Source organism: Choloepus didactylus, chromosome 6 (genome assembly GCF_015220235.1).
Source record: "Choloepus didactylus isolate mChoDid1 chromosome 6, mChoDid1.pri, whole genome shotgun sequence".
In the NCBI taxonomy this organism is placed as follows: domain Eukaryota; kingdom Metazoa; phylum Chordata; class Mammalia; order Pilosa; family Megalonychidae; genus Choloepus; species Choloepus didactylus.
This window is the reverse complement of record NC_051312.1, coordinates 47,877,817-47,894,675: the sequence shown is the minus strand read 5'-3', so window position 1 is coordinate 47,894,675 and position 16,859 is coordinate 47,877,817. Positions and strand designations below refer to the sequence as shown.

At 41.7% G+C, this 16,859-nt stretch overlaps 1 protein-coding gene across 1 annotated transcript in view; it reads right to left on the bottom strand.

Annotated features, from left to right (window-relative positions):
* The window catches only part of LOC119536404, a 215,585-nt gene that overhangs the window by 99,824 nt on the left and 98,902 nt on the right, over positions 1–16,859 (bottom strand). The gene's annotated exons all lie outside the window — the stretch shown is intronic.

The following is a 16,859-nucleotide window of genomic DNA, read 5'->3' as shown; positions in this document are numbered from 1 at the left end:
CACCTAGGAAGAAAAGAGAGATAGGGTGTAAAAAGCTAACACTGCAGTGGGGGAAGGATGGAATGAAGGTGGGAGAACAGGAGCTGGAAGACAAATTAGAGAGCTGTTCCAGCATCCAGCATCCAGGTAGGAAGGGATGGTGACCTGGAGTAGATGTTGGGGGTAGGAATGGAGATAGAGGACTGACAGAATATCCGTTTTTCAGAAAAAGAATGGACTCAACTTGGTTACTTATTAGTACAAGGAAGGAGAGAGAGAAGAATTAGTCAAAGATGACTGGGATTTGGAGAGGAAAGATGACTGGGAGAATGGTGGCCGTGGGGTGAGCCTTAAGAAGTTGGGATCATAAGCTGATTTGGAGAGGAACATAACAAGCATATAGAGTTTGAATTGAAGAAGAGAATGTGATTATATCATTTTCAGCAGGTTACTTAACCTCTCTGTGGGCCTCCATTTCCCCATTGTAAAATATGATTAATAATAGTGTGCTGGTTCATATATATTATGTCCCCCAGAAAAAGTCATATTCTTTAAAGCATTCTTGTGGGGGCAGACGTATTAGTGTGGATTGGGTTGGAACCCATTGGTTCAGTGTCCATGGAGATGTGACCCACCCAACCGTAGGTGATAACTCTGGATAATCTCCATGGAGGTGTGGCCCCGCCCATTCAGCATGGGCCTTGTTTAGTTAACTGGAGCACTATATAAGCTCAGACAGAAGGAGCTCACAGCTAGCTGAAGTTGAGACAGACATTTTGAAGACGGCCATTGGAAGCTTATGAAGACATTTTGGAGAACACCATTTTGAAAAGCAACCTGGGAGCAAGCGGACACCAGCCACATGCCTTCCCAGCTAACAAAGGTTTTCCAGATGCCACTGTTCATCCGCCAGTGAAGGTACCCAGTTGTCGATGCGTTACTTGGGGCACGTTATGGCCTTAAGACTGTAACTGTGTAACCAAATAACCCCCCTTTTATAAAAGCCAATTCATTTCAGGTGTTTTGCATTCTGGCAGTATTAGCAAAACGGAACAAATAGTACTTCCTTCACAGAGTTAGCAGGAAGATTAAAAATGAGTCAATACATGTAAGATACTTATATCAGTACTTTAAACATGGTAAACAGTCAATGAATCATTGCTATAGTATGTTATTATCCAGAACTTACAAGCCTAGATCAGCCCATCAGGTTAGCACAGGATGACCTTATAAAGCAGACGGTAACGCCCAAGCAATAGGCAAACTTGGAATGGAAGCAGGATCATGGAAAAAGTCAGAAGGATGGGTGGAAGGAAGGGAGGATGGCTGTGGAGGTCTAGTGGGGAAACTCTGGACAGACGGGAGCAGAATAAGGGCCTGAGATCCTTGGGAGAAGAACAACAGCTTCAAAGTTCTGCCAAATGCTGACTCAGGCCATAAGTACAGTGAGTAAAAATTTACTGTAGGAAATTCCATCTGGTGCTGTCCTGTACCTAACAGCTTGATGTCCTGACACTCTCAGTACATGCTCTTTTATAGCACATTCCTGTTTACCCACTTTTACTTCTCTCCCCAGGATTGCTGTCTCCCTATCCTCCATCTACTTTACAAGGGATTTGCAAAAGTTGAAAATTCCTGTTTTTTCATTCTTTTTCAGAGGACTTCATTTTAAGCATTCATAAGAATTGCTTGGTAAGAAACTGCTCTGAGAAAGCAACTTCAATATCCATGAATAGTGTGGGGGAATACTCTACAGCCATTTACCAAATGATAACACATTTGGCCTCTTATGGGGGAAAAAGTGGGTCACAAAATGCTATGTAGCATATGAACTCATTTGTGTAAAATTGCATTTATGTGTGTGTACTTGTGTGTGTGTTTGTGTGTATGCGTGTGTAACAGGGCTTCCATATATTGGCCTAGGGAGATGCTATACTTTCCAAGTTGAGTCCTCTGAGAGGGGAGTACCTTCTAAAACACAAAACAGAATCATTTGGACTTACAAGAGCCATGTGTACAGGTGTCTGTCTCTCTGTCTGTCTACACAAACAGTGACCTGTACCCTTGAAGCAGTTCTGCTTGTCATCAGTCCCATAGTTCCCTAAAAACCCTTCCTCTTCCACTTTGAGTTCCAACTCTTTTCCCCTAAGAAATTCAACTTAATCCAAAGGGCCAGAGGCAGGCCAGATACCAAGCACCCCCTCCTTTGTCCAGGGTCTGGCTTTCACCCTGCCCAGAGCATCTCAATCAGGGCGAGGCCAGAATGAATGGGCATAGGCCTGCTCTGCCTGTAATAATGTAACAAGCAGGGCTCCAAGGTTTATAGTTGTTTTAGTTCCCTTTGGCTGTTAAACAAATATCATGCAACAGTTTGGCTTAAACAATGGAAATTATTTGTTCACGGTTTTGAGGCTGAAAGAAAGTCCAAATCAAGGTATCATCAAGGCGATGCTTTCTTCCCAAAGACTGATGCTCTGGGGCTGGCTGCTGGTGATCCTTGGTCCTTGGTTCCTCTGTCACATGGCAATGCACATGACCTCTCCTGGCTGCTCCCGTCTATTCTGAGTTCTGATGAATTCAGCTTCTTGATTTGATGGCTTTCTCTCTATCTGTCTGAATTTCATTCTCTTATAAAGGAGTCTAGCAATAGGATTAAGACCCATCCTGATTGGGCTGGGCCACACCTTAACTGAAGTAGCCTCAAAAAAGATCCTACAAACAATGGGTTCACACCCACAAGAATGGATTAGATTTCAGAACATGTTTTTACTGGGGGACATACAGCTTCAAACCATCACAATAATATGGCAGAAGGTAACAAAGTTGCACCAAAGCCTGAACAGAATCCAGAAAGGTAAGGGGGAAATAAAAGAAGAAAGCCCCATGACTCCCTTTCTCAGAAGGTCAGAAGTCATTCCCATCTGTGGGACACTGTGTGGGTTCTGTGCCAGGAAACAACTCTGTCTTAGTGGGTTAGAAAGCACCTTACTCATTGAGACAGCACAAAGTGGCAACCCATGGGGAGTGGGAACCAGAATAAAAACACCCATCCTGGCAATCTAGTTGTTTCATTTGTTCATACAAACCAAACAGCATTATTCACTACCTTAGTTTGCCAGGCCTGCTATGACAAATACCATACAATGGATTGGCTTAATGACAGGAATGTACCAGCTCACAGTTTGAGGAGCCAGAATTCCAAAATCAAGGTATCAGCAAGGTTATGCTTTCCCCCAGAAGTCTGTAGTGTTCTGCTGCTGGCTTCCCATAACCTTTGAGGTTTCTTGGCTTGCTTCTCTACCTCCTGTCACAAGGCACTCTCTCTCCTTGTGTCTGCTCTTCTGGTTTCCACTGAATTCCAGCTTCTTCCTGCAGCTTTCTCTTTATAAGCCCTTTGGCAATACAGATGAAGGCTCACCTTGGTTTCACTGACCACACAAACTGGGACCTTAGATGATACTATTCACAAATGTGTCCACACCTCAACTGATAATACAGCCTCAAAGAGTCCTATTTACAAATGGGTTCACACCCACAGGAATGAGGATGAAGATTATGAACATGTTTTTGTTGGGGGACAGGATTCAGTCTACCACATTCACACTCCCTCCCCTTTAACTAGAAAAAAAAATTCCTGTTATCACACAATCATTAAACTCCAGTTACTGAAATTCAGTTCAATTCAACACACTAAGCACTTTCTATGTTGCAGGCACTGTATTAAATCCCGAAGAATAAATGCCAACTCCTATCCTCAAGGAACTGAAGTCTAATGGGGAAGACTGACACTTAAATAATGTCAATATCAAGAGGTAAATTGTATTATTTTTTTCTAATTCTTCATTCCTCCCCACCCTTGCCACGGTTTGCCATATGCAGAATACATTAAACTTCCTCACCCCACTGACTTTGGGCTTGGCTGTGACTTACCTTGGCCACTGGAATACAAGCAAACAATGCATGCCACATCTGACAGAGGCTTTAAATGTGCCCAGGTTGTTTGATTGTCCTCTTGTGCTCCTGCCAGCCACTGTGAGAAGAATATACCCTGGGAAACCATTGCTCCTTCAGCCTGGAGCTGGAATAGGAGACATTTGGAACAGGCTTGAACTAAGCCCAGCTGAACCCAGATGAGCCACAGCCAATCCTCCAACCCATGAGGGAGAAGTAGTTACTTCCTGTTGAAAGCCTCTGAGATTTGGGTGTTGTTTGCTATGCAATAAAACTGCTTGAAAGCCGGAACAATAATTGAAGCAACAGGCTTATGGCATAGAATGGGGCCACCAAACAATGGCCCATGGGCCAAATGTGGCCAACCACCTGTTTTTGTAAATAAGGTTTTGTTGGAACACAGCCACGCTCATGCATTTATGTATTGTCTATGGCTGCTTTCTTGCTACAATGGCAGAGCTGAGTAGTTGCAAAAGAGACCTATGGCCCACAAAGCTTAAGAGATTTACTATCTGGCTGTTCACGGAAAAAAGTTTGTGAACTTATAATGCAGAAAACCTGTGGTCCTCTAGGAATATAGAAAATGGGCACCTATCCCATTTGAAGGGTGGTGGTTGGAGAGGTCAGAAAAAGCAGGGAAGAGCCAGACAGTTGAAGAATAAGAAAAAGGGCATTCCAGGTGGAGGCAAGGGTTTAACTGAAGATGCAGAGGTGAGAATCAACACAATGCTTGCAACGAACCATGGGTAGTTTACTGTTGCAGGAGAAGAAAGAACTAAGCAGGAAGTGATGACAGATGAGGCTACAGGCATAGATTTCATTAAGGCATCTTTGCTGGCTTATTTTTCTCATATTTTCTTCAGTAGCCAAACATGCTATAATTAAATTACTCCAGAGCCCATTGTGTGCTTTCTGCTGAAGGGAGTTAGATGAAGTTTATGCTTTTCTGATGAATGGTGGGGGCCTCTACTCAGAAAGCAACCCCCTTGGCACCTGGGCATTCCTCACATTAGCAACCCAGGGCTCTGCCTTCCTCTAGGTTTATGCCTTGGGATATGCCAGCTCTGGTCTCCTGCTCCTGTTGCTGCTAAATTAGCCACTGCGAGTCATCACCACTGTGGTAGGACCCAGTGGCTGCTCTGAGGACGCCTCCCCTGGCAGGCTTGCTTTGCTCTTTCCTTGTAGGAGGAGTCCAGCAACGAGGGCGAGAATAATCGTGGGAGGCTGAGACCTGCCACAGAACCCCAGGAAGTGGTACTTCCCCATGACATTGGCAGGGAAAGAACCCTGGATGATCCAGCATTGTCCAAAAAGGGGTGTTACTTTGGTTCTTTGAAGGAATTTCATTGAGGACCAAATATGTGCCAGGCAAGGTAATATACTCAGGATATATAAACAAATAGACACTGTCCTTTCCTTTAGGGGCTCACAGGCTGTATTAGGGTTCTCTAGGGAAACAAAATCATCAAGAGATATCTATAAATATGAGATTTTATAAAAGTGTCTCATGCAACTGTGGGTATGCACAAGTCCAAATTCTGTAGGGCAGGCAGCAAACTGGCAACTCCAATGAAGGTGTTTGATGAACTCAAGAAATGCTTCACTGGCTAGCTGAAGAAGTGAAGGTCGTCTCTCTCACTCAAAAGTCTTCCGCTGATTGGATTAAATCCAGCTGGTTGAATTCTCTTATTATGCAAGACACACCCTTCGTTGATGTAATCAGTCACAGCTGCAGCCAACTGACTGATGATTTAATAAACCAGCAGTCTGGTTTATTAACCAGCCACAAATGTCCTTGCAGTAATAGTTAGACCAGTGCTTGCTTGACCAGACACCTGGATACCATCACCTAGCCAAGTTGACACATGAACCTAACCATCACATAGGCCAATGGAGACAGACATGCAAAAAAAAAACCCACACTGCACAGTGGAAATGCTGCCCTGTGGCTCACTGGGTACAGAGATGGGATAAGAAAAAGCAGCAGCATCTCTGCCTATGGGGAGGCTTCAGGGAAGATGCTTGGACAGCTTTACCAGAGGCCCCGGGAGCAGTGCAGTCCAGGCAGATGAAAGGAGCAGAGCTGGAAACAGGGTGTCCACCTGGGAAAATGTTCACTGTGACTGTCTGCTCACCTGAGCATTACTGGGCTTCCACACACCTGTCTGATTTTCAAAGAACTGTAAGGCACTCAGTGCCTTAAGCGGAAACACATTTAGATGGTCTTTGGTAACCAGAAGTCACAGTCATTTTAGAATCTCATGGAGCTCGAGTCACTGCCTCTACTTGGTTATTACTGCAATGCTGTGTGGAGAAATAACAGTTAGTAGAGCTTTCTGCTTCACTGAAGACAGATAAACCCATTTTTCCTTTGCCCAGGATGTAGACGTCACCAATAAAGTGGATCTAAATTTCTGCATGAGGCCTGGACCCACACTTCTGGTTAGGCAGGACAATTCCCACCCTCTGGGAGCTTTGGCTTCATCTGGAGGTTGGCATGAAGTCGAGCAAAACAGCACCAGTCGAAGGGTACACTTTCTCCAAGGAAGGTTTCTTGTTATCTGTGTGTGACTACTACACATCACTTTTAAGCAAGATGTTGATGCAGAATTCAGTGTCAGATGTTGCTATCTTTTGGAGCTCTGTAAATACCTGTTGACTAGCTCTGAAACAAGCCACGTTAGCCAGGTGAGGAATATAATCCAGTAATAGAATAAATAATTACACAATGCCCCTCATTCTTTGATTGCTTACCATGTGCCAGGCATTGTATTAAGGGATTTACCTTCACAAGGGAAGATAATATTATTTACTCCTTTAAACAAATGAGGAACCTGTGGCTGAGAAAGGAAAAGTAACTTGGGTCACACAACTTCCGATAGAGCAGAGAATAGAAGACATGTCTTTCTGGCTCCAGCCCATGTTTTTAACTGCCAAGCAGTATTGCTTCCTACAGGTGAAATAAAGCACACTTGCTTCATTTATTTGCTCTTTGCAGCCAAATGAAAATAAAACCTGTAACTAAACCTTGCTTTTCACTTGAAAAAATAAAAAAAGCAGGAAGACATTAAATCAATAGCAGGCTACTCAAGCTCTTAAAAATGCCAGGTGGAGGGAAGGAAGTGAATAGGGACCTAAAATAAATCTGATATGGGTCACGCTGGAGTCTGGGGTTATGGGCAGTAGCAGGCCAGGGGAGTCTAGAAGAGCTACAAGTTCACCAAGCAAAAGGGACCAGGGCTCCCTCTTCCAATGACTGAAGAACATCTTCCAGAGACACCGTGAGGTGCTACCTGCAGGGAAAGGGACATCATGCAAGGCAGCCTGGCTCCCCATGCTGCTCATCTGCCTGCTTGCTCTCAGTCCCAATTCCCACCCTTCTCTGCTCTACTGTTATTTTAAAGGCATGAGGACCCATACATCCCCTTGCTAGCTGGCCACTGGTTTAGTTCTGCCAATGCAAGGCAGCGGTGGACTTTGGACTGTGGGAGAAGGGCGGAGAAAGGCCTCTTCCTTCTTCCAGCTCTGTCAGCATTTCTCCAGCAGCAGCAGTCAGCGATAGGCTCCAGCTTCTTGTGGTAGTAAATGATTCTAAGCTCATTTACTAAGTATGTACATCTTGTCCAGCCCTGTGCCAAGGGCTCTACAAGCATTATCTCATTTAATCCTCACAATAATCATCTAGGTAGATTCTAATTATTATGACTATCTCCATGTTACAGGTGAGGCAAAGGAGTCTTAAACAGATCAAGTAACTTGCCCCTCCCACATAGCTGGAGCAGGCAGGTGCCACCTGACAGTTTATCCCCAGAAGCCACTCCCTTCACCCCCACCCCAACTGTCTCCCTCTCTGGGCAGCACCCAGTTCCCTCCCTGCCCATCTTTTTTCAGCAGTTTGGCCCTGACTAGGCTTCAGGATAAGTTCCCTCGCTGCGATAAACAGGGCCCAAGATCTCTGACAGCTGTTCCCACTCTTCATCATCATCTGAAACAATCAGTAAGCATTAGAGAGTACTTTTCCCTTTACAAAGGTGATAATTAGATAACAAGCTGAGATTAAAGTAATTACAGTTAGACAGCTGGCAAGACAGCACAGTCACGTTGAAATATTGTTGGTACTTCAGCATCTGGTTCTAATAACAGCATAGGCTAAAAGATTTTACATTAATTACAGAACATAATTTAATATAAACATATTTAATTACAATTGATGAGTGATAAACTGTTCAAGAATGACTTAACCCCTTCACGTGTCAAAGTGGCGGGAACTTTGGGCAGACTGCAGCCCGTTCGGTGGAGTTTCTCACCCTTCTCCAGCCCCCTCTCCTGGAGAAAACCCTCCTCGGAAAACGAATGTTCTAGGCCAGCTAGTTGCTGGGTGTTTGGCATCCGTGGGGTGCTGTCCACCATCTGGAAGCCCGGTGAAGGAGGCTGGTGTTTGCGCTGGCTGAGGCACCGCAGCAACTTCAATGGTTGCTTCTCCTCCCTTTCTTGGCTAATGCTGCCGAGCACTGGTGAACTGAGGCTGCCTCTCTCACCGCCGTCCCCACAATCTCACACCTTTCTAAGATGCTGTAGCTCACCTGGCTTCTGACAGTCAGTGAGCAATCTATTAAACAATCCTCAGGTCTCTTAGAAAAAGTGTAAAGATAAATTCATTTTCTCTACATAATCATGATCAGAAGGCCCTGACCACAACAGTCAGGGTATTTTCACAACTTGAGAATCCATGCACAATACCTGGAGTCCCCTGCATGAGATGGGGCACCCTCCATTCTGGCAGGAATTCCTCCTTACATGCTGCCAAGCCCCATCCCCAACCCCCAAGCAGGCAGACTGTTGTTAAAACAGTTTATAACAAATTGGGACCACAGAGACACAACCTTCATGGGAAAAGGCCTCAGCCTTCATGGGAAAAGGACCTGCACATCATCTTTCCAGAAGCCCTTTTTGTGAATGGGAGACATCCCTAAGCCACAAAAGCCAAACACCACTAGGTCTCGTCTGCATTTAGGTTACTTTTAAGAGTCAACCCAAAGAAAGTTACAGGCTCGCCCTTCCTGAGAAAGAGCATGTTGAAAAATTCAGTCAGGTTTCTCTATGTGACAAATGGTAAGAGATTATAAACAGCCTCAAATACTGTGTTTACCTCCTGTGGTGGTTTTCCATGTACAAAGTGCACACTCTCCTAAAAGCTAAAATGAGTGCTGAAAAAAACTATTTTATTATTCGTAAGTAAGCAAGTGAGAGCTTCATCCAGAGAAATTATTGATAGGTACTCACAAAGTAAAATTAGTGTGAAGATTCAGAACCACATAGCACATAGGAAAGAAGCAGGGACTGTCAAAGATAAAGTTGTTCAATAGGCTTTGGGTTATACATATCCTTTCTAAAAGAAAAATAAATTCAAGTCCCTAACACACAGAATCTGCAACCTGATGCATTTTGTGGATTAAGTGCACCTGAGGAAGTGAGGAATGGGGCAGAACGGAAATCACCAATACAGGGTTTGTTATTTAAAAAGCTATTCTCTGGATGGGCAAGATGGTGGCATAGAGAGGAGTGGAAGCTAAGTAGTCCCCCTGGAACAACTACAAAAAAACAGAAACAACTAGTAAATAATCCAGAATAACTGCGGGGGGACAAACGAGACCATCCACTCATCATACACCAACCTGAATTGGGAGGAATGCCCGAGAACACAGCATAAAATCTCTCAGTGGAGAAAGCCCCAGTCATATTCAGTTTCCAGGGCTGTGACTCGGGGAAGGGTGGAGACAGCACAAGCAGAGAGCGAGACCATTGAAATGCTAATGACCTCCACCTGAGGGGTCTGTCTTCTCTAGGAGGAAAGGGGTGGGGTCCTTTCCATTCAGAACCAGACCCCAGAGCCTGGGGGAACACGGCCATACCTCCTCACACCAGTCAAGAATTATAGGCTAACAAGCATCACCTGCTGGGCAGCAAAGCACAGTGACCTGAGGCATCAAAGGATGGAGCAATTTTCTAAGACACACCCTCAGGGAAACCAGATACTGAATATTTCTTCCCTCTGGGACCTGAGCCTGTTCTGGTCTGGCAAAACATGATTTGGATAACCAAGGAAACCATGCCTAGACAACAGAAAATTACAACCTACACTAAGAAAAACAAAGTTATGGCCCAGTCAAAGGAACAAACGTACACTTCAACTGAGATACAGGAATTTAAACAACAAATCAAAAAGTTTAGAGAAGATATTGCAAAAGAGATAGAGGCTGTAAAGGAAACACTGGGCATATATACGGCAGAAATCAAAAGTTCAAAAAAACAACTAGTAGAATCTATGGAAATGAAAGGCACAACACAAGAGATGAAAGACACAATGGAAACATACAACAGCAGATCTCAAGAGGCAGAAAAAAACACTTAGGAACTGGAGAAAAAAACACCTGAAAGCCTACACACAAAGGAACAGATGGAGAAAAGAATGAAAAAATATGAGCAACATCTCCGGGAACTCAAGGATGAAACAAAGTACAATAATGTACGTATCATTGGAGTCCCAGAAGGAGAAGAGAAGGGAAAGGGGGCAGAAGCAATAATAGAGGAAATACTTAATGAAAATTTTCCATTTCTTATGAAAGACATAAAATTACAGATCCAAGAAGCGCAGCGTACTCCAAACAGAAGAGATATGAATAGGCCTACGCCAAGACACTTAATAATCAGATTATCAAATGTCAAAGACAAAGAGAGAATCCTGAAAGCAGCAAGAGAAAAGCGATCCATTACATACAAAGGAAGCTTAATAAGACTATGTGCGGATCTCTCAGCAGAAACCGTGGAGGCAAGAAGGAAGTGGTGTGATATATCTAAGATACTGAAAGAGAAAAACTGCCAAAACCAAGAATCCTATATCCAGCAAAGCTGTCCTTCAAATATGAGGGAGAGCTCAAAATATTTTCTGACAAACAGACAATGAGAGACTTTGTGAACAAGACACCCACCCTACAGGAAATACTAAAGGGAGCACTACAGGGTGATAGAAGACAGGAGTGTGTGGTTTGGAACACAATTTTGGGAGATGGTAGCACAACAATGGAAGTACACTGAACAAAGGTAACTATGAATATGGTTGAGAGAGGAAGGTAGGGAGCATGTGAGACACCATGAGAAAGGAAGAAAGATAAACACGGGGACTGTGTAACTTGGTGAAATCTAGAGTATTCAACAATTGTGATAAAATGTACAAATATGTTCTTTTACGAGGGAGAACAAGCAAATGTCAACCTTGCAAGGTGTTAAAAATGGGGAGGCATTGGGGGAGGGATGCAATCAGCATAAACTAGAGACTGTAACTAATAGAATCATTGTATTATGCTTCCTTTAATGTAACAAAGATGATATACCAAGGTAAATGCAGATAAGGGGGGGATAGGGGAAGCATGTTAGACACTTGACATTGGTGGTATTGTCTGATTCTTCATTCTACTTTGATTTAAGGTTATTTTTCCTTTTGCTGCTTCCTAGCTGTCATTTTTTTTTCCTCTTTCTTTTGCCTCTCTACCTTCTTTGACTCTCCCTCCTGCCTTGTGAAGAAATGTAGATGCCCTTATATAGATAGTGGTGAAGGTGGTGAACACATAAATGTATGACCATGCAGAGAACCATCGATTATTTACTTGGGATGGAATGTATGGTGAGTGAACAAAACCATATTAAAAAAAAAAAATGGGTTGATAACAAAACCTCGAGGGCAATATACTGAGTGAAATAAGCCAGACACATAAGGACAATTATTGCAGGGTCTCACTGATAGGAACTAATTATAATATGTAAACTCATAGACATGAAATGTAAGGTACCAAGATATAGGACGAGGCTTAAGAATGGGGAGTGGTTGCTTAGTATGAGCAGAATGTTCAATTAGGATGAACTTAAATGTTTGGAAATGAACAGGGGTGTTGGTAGCAAGATGTGAGAATAACTAACAGCACCAAATGGTGTGTGAATGAGGTGGAAAGGGGAAGCTCAGAGTCACATATGTCACCAGAAGGAAAGTTGGAGGTCAAAAGATGGGAATGTATAAAACTGAATCCTATGGTGGGCAATGTCCATGATCAACTGTACAAATACTAGAAATCGCTTCCATGAACCAGAACAAATGTATGACAATACAATTAGAAGTTAACAATAGAGGGGCATATAGGGAAGAACTATATACCTATTACAAACTATATACTACAGTTAGTAGTATTTCAACATTTTTTTCATAAACAGTAACAAATGTACTATATGAATACTATGAGTCAACAATTGAGGGGGGTTAGTTAGGGATAGGGGAGGATTAGAGTTTCCTTTTCTTTTTTTCTTTTTTCAACTTTCACTTTATTTCTTGTCTGGAGTAATGAAAAGTTTCTAAAAATTGAACAAAAATTAAGTGTGATGGATGCACAGCTGTATGAGGATACTCAGGGGCAAGTGATTGTACACTTCGGATCTTTGGATAATTGTATGGTATCTGAACAATCTCAATAAAAATGAAAAAAAAAAAAGCTATTCTCTGTCATTAAAAAAAAAAAAAACTTTTGTGCATCGAAGGATACTAGCAAGCAAGTGAAAAAACAACCCACAGAATGGGAGAAAATATTTGTAAATTTGTAAATCATATATATGATAGGGGTCTAGTATCCAAAATATAAAAAGAACTCTTTCAATTCAACAATAAAAGGCAAATAATCCAACTAAAAATGGGAGGGCCTGCCCCAATCAAGATGATAGAGAAGCTTCAGGGCTCCATCACCCCACAGAAGCCTTGAACAACCATTAAGAACAAGCAAAAACATCTTTCTCAAAGCTCTAGAAAACAGTTAAAGGATTGCAGTAACAGGGCAAGCTCTAAATCAAGAAAAAGGCAATCTAAAGCAGTAGGATCTCGTGGCAGCCTGGCTGGTCCCTCTCTCATCGATCACCTGCTTGGCATGAAGCTGGCCCATGCTCCCAGTGCAGAACCCTGGTCCCAGTTCCAGAGGGAACCTACTGGGAGTACTGTATTTCTGGCCCAATCTGTCTGGTGATGACCCAAGAAATCCCCTACACTTTGGCCTGGAGCTATTCTCTAAACTCATTCTTTGGATAAACCCTGAAGGAGAGCACTTGCCCAGGTTAACCTGCACAGAATGGGAGGGGCGTTTTCTCCCCCCCCCACCTTTTTTTTTTGGTTAGCTCCTGGAATTCAAGGAAAGCTCTGTTATAATACTACATTCAAGCTTAAGATTTCTCAGAGTGTAATTCCAGTGATAACACACTAAAATATCCAAATGTCCAGGTTTCAACAAACAATGACAAACCATACAAAGAAACAGGATGTGATGGCCCAGGAAAAGGAGATTAAAACTTTAGAAACCATTGATGAGATGGATCAGGCCTGGAGCATTCCAAGCAAAGACTTTTTTTAAATGGTCCTAAATATGCTCAAAGAGCTAAAAGAAAGCATGTGAAAAGAACTGAAAGAAATCAGGAAAATGACAGATGAACACAAAGAATATCAGTAGAGAGATGGAAATTATGAAAATTAACCAAAGAGACCTGAAAATCACAGTACCAGAAATTAAATATACCCTAGAGGGATTCAACAGCAATTGGAGCTGGGAGAAGAATCAGTGAACTTTAAGATAAGACCATCAAAGTCATCCAGTCTGAGGAGCAGAACAATGAAAACATGAAGAAAAGTGAAGAGAGCCAGTGGAACCTGTGGGCTATATGCATCGTGGGAGTCCCAGAAGGAGAAAGAGAGGAAGAGACAGAGAGAATGTTCAAAGAAATAATGGCTGGAAACTTCCCAAATTTAACAAAAGACACGAATGTACACATCCAAGATGCTCAATGAATTCCAAACAGGATAAACTCAAATGGACCCACACCGTAACATACTATAATCAAACTTTGGAATGTCAAAGATAAAGAATTCTGAAAGCCACAGACAAGGGGGTCTCAGTAAGATTAAGCAACAATTTCACATCAGAAATCATGGAGGCAAGAAGGCAGTGGGATGACAAAGTGCTAAAAGCACAAAATTTCCGAGAAAGAATTCTATATCTGGCAAAACTTTCTTTCACAAATGAGGGAGTGATATCACATTCCGAGATAAACAAAAGCTGAGGGACTCCATCACCACTAGACCAGCCCTACAAGAAATGCTAAAGAGAAGTCTACAGGTTGAAAGGAAACGACACTAGAAAATTGACTGAAGCCACATGAAGAAATAAAGATCACTAGCATAGATAATGGTGTGGGAAAATATAAATACTGGTACTATTGTATTTCTGATTTTAACCCCACTTTTTCCTTCCTACAGGATCTAAAATGCAAATGCATAAAATGTAATAATAGAGACATCCCTGAAGATGGAGAAAGAGATTGAGTGTGAGGAAGGGATAACAACAAACAAGATAAGATTTAACCAAGGTCTATGGATACTGAAACTTTATATAAATATTATTTATTTTTAGATGCTGGGGTGTTGGAATAGCTGGAAGGAGGTAAATGACATGGTGGTGTAACCTATAACGTCCTTTGAAATTTCTCTATAACTACTCACTGAATTGGGCTTTGAAAGTCTTTACCTTTCTGTATAGACCCTATATTGCGTAATAATAATATGGAAAGAACTGAAACTATGGAACTGTAACCCATAACAATTTTTGAAATTACCTATATAACTGCTTGTTGAGCTGTATATCACAAGTTAACACCTTTCTATATTTATGCTATATTTTACAATAATGGAAATAGCTGGAGTTGTGGAACTGTGACCCATGACACTCCTTGAAATTTGCTCTCTAAATACTTATTAAATCATATTTTGAAAGTTATCACTGTTATGTATATATGTTAAATGTAAAATGTAATAAAAATTTAATGATAACCAACAGTTTTAGTCATAATGCATAAATATGTTATTTGTAACAAGAACTACATAAAGGGGACAGAGGATACAGAAATATAGTTTATGTGTGCTATTGAAGTCATTAAGTTGGTAGCAAAGTAAATGAGATTGTTATAGATTAAGGATGTTAAATTTAAGCCCCATGGTAACCACAAAGAAAATATCAGGTAATACACAAACTCACAGGGACAGAAAGCAAAATGCCGATTACCAGAGGTGGGGAGGAAGAGGGAATGAGGAATTAATGCAAAATGAGCATAGGGTTTCTGTTAGGGTGAAGTGAACGTTCTAATAATGGATGGTGGGGAGGGTACTGCAACACTGTATGTGTGATTAATTCTACCAAACGGTATGTTTGGAAAGGATTAGGATGGGAAGATTCATGTTGTATATACGCTTCCACTATTGAAAAAAAAAAAAAAAAAGAAAAGAAAGAAAACTAAAGAGATAATGACAGTTAAATGCAACAAATGATACTGGATGGGATCTAATAATGGAGGAGAAAAGTTTGCTCAAAAGGAAATCACTGGGACATAAGAAAAGACTGGAGTACAGAATGAAGCTTTACATCAACCTAAATTTCTTGAACTTGATAACTGCACTTAGGGTGATTACATAAGTGAATATCCTTGTTTGTCAGAAATGTACACAGAAATGTTATGTATTCAAAGACAATGATGTGCACAACCAATTAAAAATGGGCAAAGGATCTGAATAGACATTTTTCCAGAGAAGATATACCAAGGCCAATAAACATATAAAAAGATGCTCACGATCATTAGTCATCAGGGAGATGCAAATCAAAACCACAATGATATGTACGTCATACACACCAGACAGCTATAATCAAAAAGACAAATAATAAGTGTTGATGAGGATGTGGAGAAATCAGAACCCTCATACACTGCTGGTGGGAATAGAGAATGTTGCAGTCACTGTGGAAAACATTTTGGAAGTTCCTCAAAAATTAACCACAGAGTTACCATATGACCCAGCAATTCTACTTCTTAGGTATATCCCCAAGAAACTGGAAATATATGTTCACACAAAAAATTGAATGTTCATAGCAGCATTATTTACATTAGCCAAAAGGTGGAAACAACCCAAATGTCCATCAATTGATGAATGGATAAACAAAATGTAGTATATCCATACAATTATTATCCTGCCATAAAAAGGAATGAAGTACAGATACATGCTGCAACATGGATGAACCTTGAAAACATTATGCTAAGTGAAAGAAGTCAGACACAAAGGCTACATATTGTATGATCCCATTTATATGAAATGTCCAGAACAGGCAAATCCATAGACAGAAAGTGGAGTAGTGGTTGCCAGAGGGTAGAGGGAGGGGAGGATTGAGAGTGACTGCTAACAGATAACGGGTTCCCTTCTGGGGTGATGGAAATGTTCTGAACTTAGATCATGGTGATGGTTGCACAATATGAAAATACTAAAAATCACTGAATTGGATATGTTAAAACGGCTAAAATGGGGAATTTTAGATTATGTACACTTTATCACAGTTTTTAAAAAGTAGTCACTATTCTGGGTAACTGGAGCTTAATCCCAGTGGGGAAGTCTGGGAGCCATGGAAAGCATGTACTTCAGAGTTTTCTTAGGTGAGGAAGCTGGGGTATTTATATACCAGCTCCCATTAGTCAGGGGTTGAAGGCTGTTTCTAAGGGCAGTAATTCCTAAGCACTTCTGGTCTGCCTGAAAAAGGGGTTCTGGCAGCCAGAGAAGGTCCTCGGGCCAAGACATGTTGGTGCCAGCAGTTGACAGTCGGTTCAGTGTATCCGGGAGGATACAGGCAACAAGTTTTAGGCACTGCACTGACAACCTCTGCTACTCACTGAGAGTTACTGTAAGGATTAAATAAGGAAATTTGTATAAAATGCTTCACAGAATGAAACACAGTAGAAGCTCTCAATAAATGTGAGCTATTTTTACAGCAGATACAATAAGGCTAAATAACTTGATCAAAACTGCTTAGCTA